This window comes from Apteryx mantelli, chromosome 3, assembly GCF_036417845.1.
Source record: "Apteryx mantelli isolate bAptMan1 chromosome 3, bAptMan1.hap1, whole genome shotgun sequence".
Lineage (NCBI taxonomy): Eukaryota > Metazoa > Chordata > Aves > Apterygiformes > Apterygidae > Apteryx > Apteryx mantelli.
The window spans coordinates 57,628,531-57,640,086 of NC_089980.1; the positions used below are offsets into that span (position 1 = coordinate 57,628,531).

Below are 11,556 nucleotides of genomic sequence, written 5' to 3' on the forward strand. Positions count from 1 at the left end.
TTTTCATATTGAAGCTGAATGTTATACAAAATCCTGAATTTTTAAACACTTAATAAAATGGTATATAAAAACCAAAACAGGGATCTGAATATCGAGCTTGGAGGTTTTTGTTTGTTTTTTTCTGTTGTTCTTCTTCTGGTCCATGCTCTGGTAAGCATAGAAATATTTAATAGTATAATTATTCTGAAGTTGGATGAGCAAGAACAAGTATTGCTTCAGTCTTCTGAGGTTCTGCTGGTTCTTGTTTATGGTTAATGAAGTTAACAGGTAAGACTAAACATAAAAAGGTGCCAGAAGAAGCTGTTTACGGAGCTGAACCACTTTAATTCCAATTTTAAAATAATTTGACAAGCCTCAACATATTTTTTCCAGCCATATGGATAACTCTAGCATGTATTATCAAAAGTTTCACAATAATAAAATTAGTAGTCAGTGCAAAAGAATTAAACACAAATGTAGCTTTGACTGGCCGAGAGCCAATTTCAAACTCAAATTGTCCTGCTCTTTCGAGCAGTAAAACAATCTTTTGGAAGAAAGCCAACTAAGTAGCTCAATAGATGTTCACACATTCAAATTCTAGCATTGCTATTCATGTTTTAGAATTCAGTGACAAGGTGAGCAAAGTATATCTAAAGCAAAACCTGAAAAGATGCTATTTTCTTAAAGTGCTTATTCTTTTGTTGAGTAAAGGATTATAGTTATAAAATATTTAACTGTCAGTAATTTATTTAGGAATTCTTGTCAACTGGTTTAAACCAAAGAATATATGAGTACATAATATTCTTGTTCTTAGACATAAAGAATATTTTTCTATTATGATGACAAGATTTTTTTTTACTAGAATAAATATAAAACAGAAACACAGTACAGTAGAATATCAACTAAAATTCTCAATTATTAGACCAATCATCAAAAATCATGATATTTCATAGAATAATTTATACTGGAAGATACCTCAGGACATCATCTAGTCCAACCTCATGCTCAAAGCACTGAATTCAGACCAGGTAGACTAAGGCTTTGTCCAGTCTGGTCTTCAAAACTTCCAAGGATGGAGATTCCACAGCCTCTCTGGGCTACTTGTTCCTATTTCTTACTGTCCTCAAGGTGATTTTTTTTTTCCCCCTAACGTCGAGAACCTCACCTGGTTTAGATTATGACCACTGTTTCTTGTCCTCCTGCCATGTACCTCTGTAAAGGACCCGTCCCTGTCTTAATAACCCCCTCTTAGGTATCACAAGGATGCTATTAGGTCTACCCTAAGCCTTCTGTTGTCCAGGCTATGCAGGCCAAGCTCCCTCAGTATCTCCTCATGCACTCCAACCCCCTCATCTTGGTGGCTCTCCACTGGACTTGCTACAGTTTAATCAATGTTTCTCATGTATTTGGGGAACCAAAACTGGATGCAAAATTCCCAATATGGTATAATGAGTGCCTAGTAAAGGAAAACAATCACTTCCCCTGACCTACTGGCTACACCTCTGTTCATGAAGCAGAGCATGTTGTTAGCCTTCTTCACTGTCTGGGCACGCTGCTAATTTAGGTGCAGCAGGACACCCAGGTCCTTTTCAGCAGAGCTGCTCCCCAGGCAGTCAATCCCCAGCCCGTAGCACTGCAAGAGGTTCTTCCACATCAGGTGCAAGACTTAGTATTTATCATTGTTGAATTTCATGAGGTTCATATTGGTCCACTCCTCCAGCTTCTCTAAATTGAAGAGCAGTGCCCTCAGGCTTATCAACTCCTCCCCCAATTTGACATCACCCACAAATCTGACAAAGGTACAGTTCATCTCTTTCTCCAGGTTATTGAGAAAGGTATTAAGCAGGACAGATCTCAGTACAGTACTCAACTTGTAACTGGTCTCCAGGTAGAGTAAAAATCATTACCCACTACCTTTTGAGCCTGACAATCCAGCCACCTTTTCACTCCTCTAGTAGTCCTCATCCAAACTATAACACTCCAACTTGGTTATAAGGATGCTAAGAAAAATCATGCTGAAAGCCTCAATAAAGTCAAGATAGATGGCATACAAACTGCGATAAGCAACATTATATCTAATCTGATGGCATTTACACTTTCAGCAGTATACAGAAATGTCTCAAGACTATCAATACGCAACACGTAAAAAATAATCAGTGACTCCATACAAGACCTTTTTAATTATTATTTAGACAAAAATACAATTGCTCTAGATTTCTTCCTTTTGGGGAACAAAACAGAGAAATAAAGAAGAATATGCTTATGCAAAAAATAGAGAGGTTTTAAATTGCAGAAGCTGTAAATATATTCCATTAGAAGAAATACTAATTTCACCATCCAATCTGGGAAACCCAGAGGAGTTATCCCTCTCATACATGAATGATGCAATGGGAAAGGCTTCAGACTATAACAGACAAAGCAGAATTGAATTACCTAAACAAAAATTAAAATTCTTTATCATTTTAACTGATTAGGATTTCATAAATGGCTGCAACAGACAAGCTGACCTCTGCTTAAGGGATTTATTAATGGTTTTCCAGATGAACAAAAGTTTCACACTATAACCCATAGGTGACTAGGAGTCTGGAGAGCACTTGCTGAGATTCGATGAAGAATAGTTAGTTTCCTGGAGCTGTTTTTTCAACTCCACAACCTGTTGCTAAGTGACAAAGAGAAGGATCTAACATATTTTAGCAGTCTGTTATTATTACTTTTCCACGCAGTGACTTCTATAGCTGCCAAAAAGAATTCATACAATCGTACTAAGAGAGTGGTTCAGACGGTAAGAAAAGGAAAGCGTTTCTTGAGAATCTCTTTAAGCTGCAAGTTTGAACACCTCTGATCTACAGGCATACTGAATGTAGTAAAATGAGTGAACAGGAATGCTGACATTGTTGGGTACAGTCTACATAAGAAAGAGAAAAAGGAGTGCCATTATGCATATATTTTCCCAGGAGAAATGAACATTAGTATGCATGCATGTAAATATTCTGTTTTAACTTGGAGCCACATAGCTTCATAGGTGCAGAGCAAGGCAGATATTTAACTGACTATTTGTGCATACAGAGATACAGTTTGTATGCACATTACCTGGTCCAAGAGTTCATTTTATAATTTATAGTATTAATATAGTCTTACATATTTAACAATACACAAAAAAAGCAGCAGTAAAGCTTAAAGGAAAAACAAGACACTTTACAGAATACAGTATCCATTTGCTACAGACCAGTGTGATGGAAAGAAGATCAGCTCTTTTTAAGAATTATTTTCTAAGGAAACAAGGCTTATGTAATCATACAGTATAACTCCTCCCTCACCCTCAAGATTTGAGCCTGCTGTTTGACTCAGCAAAATTTGATAGAAAGACAGAGTTTCAAGGATAATTATGCTCGCAGAAATATCATTAAAAAAATTACACAACCACAGAGAAGAGGCACTAAGCATCCCTACGGTTGGAGAAACACTGACAACAGCAAAGTTATCAAAGCTCGGAAGCTCATGGATTAACTAGGTACTGCTTGCCCTTCATTCAGAAAGCTTCACTAACAGTAATGATTTCAGGTGTCCAGGGTAAGAAACCAACAAAAGCTGAGGACCCCACCAACCCTCTGCTTGAACAGTAACAATCTCATATCATCTAGAAATATGGTTGAAGTTCAGCTGATATTTGACAGGATGTTTTTTGGTATAGCACCCCAAGCAACCACATCTACAGCTCTTGACCGACTCAAAGAAACTTTTCTATCCTATTTCCTTCTCTTAGCAAACTGGTCAAGTTCTACATTTGAGGATAAATGGAAATAAGCCAACCTGGTCCTTGCATTGTTACAGATCATACTGATGATTATTTATGCTGTCTCTTCTCATCATCTTTAAAAATAATCATTTAAAATGTTTTTCCTATGCAAACAAGGCTTGTGTGATTCAGAGATGTACAAATATACAAAGTAAGCTGGGGGGGGGGGGGGGGGGGAAGAACAGGCAAGTAGCAGAGGAGCCAAGAGGGCGAAGACAACAACCTCTGGACCTACTGGCTGATCTCAAAAAAAAGTCAGCCAGGTAAAGGAGAAAATATTTTCATCATTCACAAGCTTATCCCAATAGCTTCTAATTCTGTCAGACAGGTTCCACAACAGAACACAGATGCCCAGGTGTCCCTGCTAAAATACTCTGCAAATGGACATTTGTTCTAGTTCTCTAGAAAAGGAATTTGAAATAGAAGATTACTATTTTGATGAAGTATTTTAACTACCTGGATATCACTTCACTGACAAATACAGATCAACCCAGATCAAAGAGCTTCAAGATCAGACTAAGGGACATCTTTATATCAGCAATATAAAGGAATCTGTGGAAGTATCAAAACAAGTTCCATGTGTTAGCACATTTTATAAAATTTAAAAAAAAAAACAAAAAAAACTTTTCTTTGAAGTTGTTTGGTAGCTTTCCTCGTATAGTACTCCCTACTGAACATCCCAACAATTCTCCCATCCCAGAACATAAAAGATATTTCAGTTGAAATTATTTCATCATATGTATATAATGACCACATGCAGAGAGCACCTTTTTCGTGACTTAGCTTTTGTGTGTAGTAACGGGCATTCTTCTTCCATTTACCATGTAATACAGAATAGTAATTTTTCCAACTGGCAATACTAAAGCAATTACTTTATAGCTTATCATTGAACAACTTCATAAGATGTTTTTGTAGAAGACATAACAAAATACACTAGTAGAAATTCCCAGTGGTTTCACTTGTTAGCTTTCCAGTGTCAGACTGGAACACACTGACATAACACAGGCCTTAAACTAATTCCTGCCTTGTCTCAACTCATAGCCTAGGTTCCATAATGTTAAACATACAAAACATTTTTCTTTGAGTCTCTAATGTGAGAGAACAGGGGAATAATGACAATGCTGCTGAGAAAATAGGGCATGGGTTTGTAAATACAATGGGTTGTTTTGCATTAGTCCAATGAACAAAATTATTCTCACAGTGGGTTTGTATTCATCATCAATTAGAATTTTTACATGACAAACCCAGAGCATACTGCTCAACCCAAATCACAGCTGGCAATCCTTGCAGCCCCAGGCAAGGCAACCACTCACCATTTTAAACAGCTCCCTCCATTGATAAAGAAAAAAAACAAAAACAAAAAACACTAGGAACGATAATAATAATCTGTTGTCCTGACAACCTCACAAAGCAAAAACAAGACTTACTTTACTATAGCAGAACAGCAAGGATAACCTCATCACCTTAAATGCTCCTAATTTGTCAAGAGCAGCTGGCCTTGCAATCAGCAAGGCAAGCACAGCAAATATGTATGTCTGTGTTCACCCACACACTAGGTATGATACACACATTATGCGTGAGCATGCATGCATATACACAGTCACACGATTTTTCTTCAGTCAGTGCCACACTAATATTTCAATGACATTTCTGGCTAAAACATGTCAAGTATTCACTTTCTGCTGAGAGGCTATAAAAATACAAAGGGGTAGTTGTTCCCTTGAAGGTGCTTTAGATATATAAAGTAGGAAGTAATGTTTTTGAACCAAAAGGCACAAATGAAAGCAATCAGAGAGGAAAAGTTTGATTAAGTGACTTATGAAAAACAAAACAAAAACACCGACTGAAAAAAGGTCTTCTCTGTAGAATATAAAAGCAGAACTGCTTTTCCAGTGGCAGAGTTTTGCTAGCTACACATTAATTGCAGGATTCCCTTTTACTCCTCCAAATGAAAGGAAAAAATAGTAGTGTAAATATTTTAACAACACTTACATTTAACATCTATAAAAAGTTTTGTTCTGTCCTTACTTCCCTTAGTTGCCACTCAGATTTCATACCCTTGAACAATTTACCAGGAGTTTTGACTGAAGCAAATGTAAAATCCCACATGAAATACAAATTAAGAGTATTCTAAAGGTGGGCCAGAATCTCCTTTCCATCTCATATACACAGAGCAAACAAGACCAAAAAATTAGATGACATTTATGAAGGGGTTCAAGAGCATATACTAGATTTTAAAAAAATATTCTAATTCCATTTGAATTAATTTGCCACAGAACCTTTTGTATTCTCAGAGTATCTTTCCTTATAGTACTTAACAAAATGTATTTGCAATCTATTATGTAATCTGTAAATCAGTTCTATAACTTTAACATAGAATATATGAGGTTTAAAATAAAGGTTGGTGACCTGGAAGAGAAATGGAAGTGCAAATTGTTGATTCACATCACAGCTTAATATTTCTATTATGTGTCCTCTAACATAAATTCCATCAAATCATTTTCATATACCTTAATTTCTGAGAAGTTATATTTCAAAATGCCTACGATTCAAAATCCTACCTAAAAGGTAGCAGGTAGCCTTTACCACAACCCACAGGCACTGTGCCAGTGAGAATTTGGAGGGACGGGGGGGGGGGGGCAGCAGGGGAAAAGAGAGAGGAAGGAAGAAAGGGCAAATAGCATTAGGAGGATTATCCAAACGTCTGCAGGGTTTGATATGTCACCCTGCAGGCACCAGGACAACAAATAAAGACATTATGTAAGAAAAGATTCAAAGTCAATGGCAAAACTCCAAGTCCTGTGCTCAGAATTTTATTTGTACATCTGAAATTTGCAGAGCTGCTGAGAGGGAGGGAAACGTCATGACAACTTCAACTCCCCCCAACTTCCAGCCTCCTAATTACTACACAGTACAATTTCCTACCTCTCATCCAGCCTCCTTCTGGATCCCCTTAACCTCCAAAACAGATACAATATCTTCTTATGTTACTTCTCATAGCTTTCCAAAAAGCTTTAGAGTAAAGTGAATATGTCAGTTTCCTAAGGAACACAGAACCTCCAATTAACAGTGACTAAAACAAATGCCTGCTTCCTTTCAAGCAGCTACTATTCTTAAAAAGCATCAGATTCATTAAAGCTGCCTGCTTGCAGATTCAAAAAGATGGGACAGCATCTGCTTACATTTATTAAGTGTTCAGAAGATTGTCTCCCTAAGGATTCAGGGCATATTTTAAACAAGATCTTTAATTATGTATGAACTATTTATCACTATTTAAAAAATTCCAGAAACTAGAGAAATCCACTTACAGATCATGAGTAGCTAACTGCTGATGTAATTACATATTCATGATCCAAGCAAGAGTCTACATAGGTTCTAGTAAGAACCACAGTGCAAAATAATCACAATGACACATCTACCTGCTGCTGTCCTGTCTTTAGCTGAAAAAAAATAGAAGAGTACCACCAATTACAATAACCGTCTCAATCTTCAATTCATTCAGTTATGCCTAAAAATGGTTTTAAATCTGGAGTCAGTGCTTCACCATAAAGGAACAAAGAGGCAGAGTCTCTAATTTTTACCAATTATGTTCAGGATAAATCAGATATTTAACATTCAGTTAATTCTTTTTCTTTTTTTTTTTTTAAGTTTATTGCAAAAAAGGTGGGTTTTTTAAACATTTCTAAAAAAACTTGAACAGTTATATGGCATCATATCTCTGAATGTCATAAGGAATTAATATTCTTGGTACAACCTGCATGGAAAAACTAGGGTTTTTTTAAAATACAAAAAAAGTGAACCTACTTTTCCATCTACAAAATGCAAATTCTAGAACCAGAGCTATAAAAATGTCTTCATGAATTCTTACAAGCAGCTGGATTTGGTAGACAATTCTCCCAATAATTCCCACATAATCCAGGCAGAAAAAATAGGATAAAAAAAGGTGGTGAGGGGCACCCCTAGCCTCAACAGTCTGATCTGTTCAGATTTATAAGAGAATGAAATTTCCCTTAAAAATAGATAAATTGAATGGCCCACTAACATTTAATTTTCTTAAGTTTGCAAGAAGTAATGTTCTAAAGCATCAGATACATATTAGGCTACCTAACATAGCAGAAATTCTGACTTTTATATTTTGCAGTATTGTATTAAACACATATCTCCTCTTTCATTCACTGATTCAAAACCCAGCTTGCCCAATCACTAGTCAAGTCTGAGCATAAACATAATATGGAAATAAAACTTTTTAAACTGCAAAGCAAAAATTGCCTTCAAAGAGAAAGGCACATTCATCAAAACATGATTCCATTTCAAGCTGTCAATACAGCTACTGTTGGTAATCTTGGATGACTAACATGAGAAACTAGATAACCCAGTGCCCCACCCTCTTTCCACAATCACTGTATCTGTAACTTGGATCTTTTATTTTCATAATAACATAGCATTTCTCACTCATTATTAGCAAACTAGATCACTCATCTGTAAAAGCTATGAACCAACTGAAAATATTTTAATATCCAGCCATCTAAATATAATCTTAATCCCATTCAAGGCAAGGAGAAATCATTTATTTTCTCCTGTAGATAGAACTGCTGATCTGCACATAAAAATCCTAAGTGCAATGCCTGACTAATACATCCAATATGAAGCTGAAAGTGAAAAAAAAATGAACTGCCTCAGTTCACTTGTAAAGGTCATCAGACAGCAGAAGAAATGGATGGTTTGGGCTGCTTTGACTGCTGGTTTGCTTAGCCTCTTGTTTGGCTCTCTGCATCTGCAAGTATATTTCACAATGTGTTTAAGGAATGGTGTAGATCATTAAATGTTTACAAAAAAGACTGCATTATCTTTCTTTCAGGAAAACAGAACAGAAACCTCTAAAAATATTCTGATTTGCATAGTAAGCAAATACCAGCTACAAAGAATTGAGGTTTTGTTTAATTCTAGGTTTCACATTATACCCTTGGTATATATGAATGACATGATCTTTAATTGATCCAGTATGATTGGTGAAACAGTCTGGCATCCTTACAAGTAAGTATTCCTTCCTGTTACATTTAAGTGCTGCATGACCTGGAAAGGTAACCCACTGGGCATGCAAAACCAAGACAATAGGTTCAGAGACCTCTCCCGTGGTCTTGCTTTATCTGTATGCTACATAAATTATAAATCAACTGTTGTGGAGACTAAGTGAGATTTAAATATCCATAATGCATTGTATCTCTTGATGATTTAAACATTTTTGTGTCAATAATAAAAGATATTTCAAAGATCAGATTTAAGATTCAGGTATTCTACAGATACTACCACAAGAAGCTAATGCAGAGGCAAATAATGTATTCCACTCAGTCCACTCATAGTTTGGGAAAAACACAGAAAATAAATTGCATCAGGCCTAGGTACATTCTTATATCCAGCAGGCCGTGGGGCAATAGGTTTCTCAATTCAAGTCCAAAATGCATCACTCTAAAATAGTCAGGTAGAGAATCTAGGGGAAAAAATAGCTGAACAAACATATTTTTAATACACTGTGGTCCTCTTAAATGAAGACAAGTCTGTCAAACTAAGTAATAACAGACTGAATTATTGTTCCATTCCATTTAAAAACATCCCTTCCCATCCAGCTGCCTTCCTTTAAAACAACCTAAATATTTTTCAGAACTATCTTCTGACTAAACAAACTTGCTTTGGCTATTGGGAGTACACATATAAAATGATGTCTATAAACAGTAAGAAGCATTGATCAAAACAATGAATTATGTCAGCTAGCAAGCAAACTTTAAATTCTGCTCTGGTCTAATCAGCACAGAACTGATCAAGAAGGTAGTTTAGTATTCATGGGAAGGAAAAAATAGACAAATACAGAATGCTAGGCTGCAGAGGCAGATTAGAGGCCTTCCTTCTCTGTTGAATGTCTGATATAAGAAAGCCATCTAGTGTTAACTTTTAGAAGTGAAAATTGCACACAAAAGAGTTTGGGAGAATTTGTATGAGCAATTCTCTTTAACTTTGCAAGTCTTCTGCATCGTAAGTAATAAAACTAGTTTCTGCCAGCAAAGCAAGGCTGAAAGCCAATATTCAAACCACTAAGGTGTTGAAATAGTCCAGCATCAAGTACTAAACATTCACAAAGTAGGCCAGTAAGCTAGTTAATAGCCACATCTGAAATTTGTCAACTTCAGAGTAGTCTTTGTCAAGAGCAGGCTAAACACTAGTTCAGCATTCATGCAGACATGTACGTTCTACGCAAAATGCTGTGCAGCACCACAGATGAGCTTTATAACTAAAAAATCTAAGGCAAAGTTGATCTCAGCTGGCTATCATTTAATGAATCAAACACAAAGTTTGGAGAATGGATCACTGAACACATAGCAAAGCATTACAAAGTGACAGAGTGAAAAGAATACAGCCGAAAATATGGTTGAGTCTCGGGCACAAGTAAACAAGAAAATTGCATTAAAATCACTTATGAAAACGACACGAGCTAAAGAATCTTTCTCTCTGTTATTTTATATGCCTGGTGGTCCCCATTCTACTGTCTCCCCTCTGAAAAACAAAGCCATATCCCAGAGATGTCCTATGAAGAGAAACTTACTCTGTAATTGCCATTATTCTTTAAGTGGGCTTCAAAGACTGAAACAACGCGTCTACGCGCAGAGCTGCTAGCGACGGTCAGAGCCACTCTTTAAGTGACTGACGACCTGATTTACACCCGTGCCGCCCCCACGGCCGCCCTCGAGAGTTTAGTTAGCAGGTCACAACGCTATTTATAAAGGCGACGTGCGGGAGCAAGCGATCCCGCTCCGGCGCGGCGGGGAGAGCGCCGCGGCGGGCTAGGGCGAGCGCTGGGGGGGGGGACGGGGACCGCGGCCCAGACGGGGGCGCCGGTGCCGGTGCGGGGGGCTCCTCTCCCGGCTCCGCAGGGCAGCAGACCCGCCGCTTCCCCCCGCAGACCGCCGTCCTCCCAGCTGGGGCGCTCCACGGAGCCCCTGAGAAGCCGAGGCTCCCTCCCCCACAGCCGGGGGCCCCCCAAAGGTAGGGGAAAGGAGATAGGAGAGGGGTCCCTCCCCACCGCCTCCCCTCCCCAAACTGCCGCCCCGAGCCCTTCTCGGGAGGGAAAGCACCCGCACGCTCCGCTCCGCTCTCCTTCGGCCACCCGTCCCGTCCCCCCCTCCGCCCCGCGGGGCACGGACGCGGTGGCAGGCGCCGCTCCTTACCTGCTGCTGCCCTCGCTGTGGCTGCTCTCGCCGCGGGATCCCCATCGCCCCCTCTCCACGCACGCACACACGCCCACTCCTCTCCTCGCCTGGCCTCTCCCCGCGCTGCTCCCTGCGAGCGGCCGCGCTCCTCGCCCCTCCCGCAGGACGAACTGTCCGCGGGGCGGCGGAGCCGTTAACGGAACGGGCGCCCGTTGGGGTCTCGCGGGCTGGCTGCCTGGCGCGCGCGCACGCGCGCGCTGCTCCTCCGCCCGCTCCCCCCGCCCCCTTCCTGGCGCTCGCTCCCGCGCTCGCTCCCTCGCGCTCTCCCCGGCGCTGGGTCTCGAGTGCGCCTCAGCCGCTGGACGGGGAAGAGAGGCGGAAGGAGGGAGCGGCACCGACACACACACGCCCTCACTTTCCCTCACACACCCTCAGGCCCCACCCCCTTCTCCCGGCCCCGCCTTCCATTGGCTCCGCCGGCTCGGCCCCGGGGGAATGCGAACTCCGCACTGGCCACTCGCGCTGTCGCGCAAACAAAACACCAGGCCCCGCCCTGCAGCGTGCCCACCGCCCCCCCACCCC

At 39.9% G+C, this 11,556-nt stretch overlaps 1 protein-coding gene across 5 annotated transcripts in view; it reads right to left on the bottom strand.

Annotated features, from left to right (window-relative positions):
* Positions 1–11,286, bottom strand: part of SIPA1L2 (signal induced proliferation associated 1 like 2) — a 182,978-nt gene extending 171,692 nt beyond the window's left edge. For 3 of the 5 annotated variants that reach the window (XM_067293458.1, XM_067293455.1, XM_067293456.1), the window contains exon 1: positions 10,993–11,284. The gene's annotated coding sequence lies outside the window, so the exon portion shown is untranslated. Of the gene's footprint in view, positions 1–2,742; positions 2,768–10,992 lie in introns of those variants that run through there. The other 2 variants (XM_067293459.1, XM_067293457.1) reach the window with 2 other exon arrangements.
* Between the last annotated feature and the right edge of the window lie 270 nt (positions 11,287–11,556).